Consider the following 2246-nt stretch of genomic DNA (forward strand, 5'->3'; position numbering starts at 1 on the left):
GACGTTTCACTACAGAAAGGGTAAAATGTATTTCTACCGGAATGAGGAATATGTATGTGTGTGTGCAACGAACATGAAATTAAGCGAACTCTGGAAGACGGTGGAAGACAGGCCTGGCATAATGTGGTCCATGGGGTCATGAAGAGTCAGACTTGACTGTGCGAATGAACAACAAAAGTGTGTGTCTCCATTCATTGTTCCCCATGACATCTAGTACCCAAGGTTGCAATGAGTTGCCACCTATTTCCTGAAAGAGGCTCTGCTTTCAAACAGCTGCATAACAAGCAGAAATTCATCCAGTGCTGCTATAATTCTGAGTAAACTACATGTTTTGAACGTCCATCTTATCATACTGCTGCTGAAGACACAAAGCCACTGTTAAGGAAAAAAGATGATAGAAACTATCCGTTGTACAGAGGCCTTTCCTGTCTCCTTCCGTTTTCATTTTTCCCATAAGTGCTGTTGAAACTTCAATCAGAACCCAAAATAAGATGTAAGATGGTATAAAGGGGAAATAAATCAGTGGAAACCATCTGAGATAGCAACAATGGCAACCCTCGAATAAATGTAATTTTCTTAAGCCAACTCAATATTCCTGGGCCTTCATTGTAAAAAAAGTGCTTTCATTTTCAAAAGGGCCTCTGTTTTGTGAATATTTAAATTTTACAATGTATGGGAGAAATTTTATTTCCTTATTCCAAAAAAGAAACAAAATACCTTATTAAAGGAGGATTACACATAATGCTCAGAAAATATCCAAAAGCTGCCTCATCTCAAATCAAAGCAACAACACTGAGCCCCCCAACTATCAAAGCTAAGTAACATCGGCAAAGACCGTAAGGAATATCAAATCTGACAGACTGAAAATGGTGGCTTTAAATGTATAGATGTCAGTTTATCAGTACTGCATGCTTCCTGTTTAGGTATTTTTTTTAATAAAAAGGGCAACATATCTCTGCACAAAACACTTAAAAAAAGACTTCAGATCTTACATTTGATCACCCACAATCTCATTCTGTAGGACTGTCTTTTTGTCACTATCTAGCATATAACACTTCCATCATTTCATGAAACAGATGTACATGGTATCTGCATTAAGAATATGGGTATTTATACCTTACTACTTGAATTCATTCTATGTTTATTGCTTTGCAGGTCTGTTCAGTAGAAAACCACATTTCTATAACTTGGTTGGATTTGACAAATGATAAACTCCAGTATGTATGATTCCACCACATTACAAAGGATGCACAATCAGTTTACAGTGTAGAAAATATATACCCCAATATCAAAGTGGGCATACATAAAGTTGTCTTAAAATGGGGTACAGCCCTTTTTAACAACATATATTAACTGTATGTGCTATCTTAGTGTTCCTAAACTAGGATTTTCCACAGTTCCTTCTTACTACAAGAACAAAACCTTCATAGTAATGGTCAGAAATTGCAATGTAGTAAGTTAATAGGTTGCAGCACTTTTCTGCTATTCTGCATTTATGAAAGCTCCTTAAAGTCATCCAGTACCTCAGGATTCACTTACTACCTTCTTTCATACAAGTCTTCATGCCAAGGATATAAAGGAACCTATTTAAAGGCCAATAACACCTCCATTCATTCAAATCTCTATTATCGAGGTCTCTTAGTTTTTACTATCTCCCACCCTTATGGGAGTACAACATTGTAATTATTCAAATGCATTGATTTTGAAGCTATTTGCATCAATGAGGTTGTGCTGTGATTATACATCCAATAATCCATACTCTGATGCAATTTAACAGTTTCATTAACAAATCTGCATCTTACTTCCTTCACCATCTAAATCACAGTTCATAACATTTCAGTCTGGAAGGGAAATCAAAATTATGAATGGAACAACGTATGCAGTGCTAGAAATAGATCGGCAGGGCCAATGCACAGGATTTTTAGAGACATTTAACACCACAGCACCCATTCACAGAAAAATAAAGCAAAAGACATGAGAATGGATAGAGCCACTAAGGTACACAGATGCCAGTTGCTAAAAGGATGGGCTATCCAAAACTGTTGAATGACCACACCTGAAAAATCTGTCTGTGGACATGTCCCAAGGCAATGGTTTTCAAACTGTGTTCTGAGGATTACTGGTGTTATTCAAAAGTTTCAATCCGGCTGTTCAATAAGAAGATCAATACCGGAGGACATGTTTCCCTAACTGACAGCCTGACAAACAGACTGAACTTCCTCAGCAATGTTGAGTGTTGGGTGTGT

The sequence above is a fragment of the Gekko japonicus genome, unplaced genomic scaffold (assembly GCF_001447785.1).
Source record: "Gekko japonicus isolate JY-2015 unplaced genomic scaffold, Gekko_japonicus_V1.1 scaffold339, whole genome shotgun sequence".
NCBI classification, from domain to species: domain Eukaryota; kingdom Metazoa; phylum Chordata; class Lepidosauria; order Squamata; family Gekkonidae; genus Gekko; species Gekko japonicus.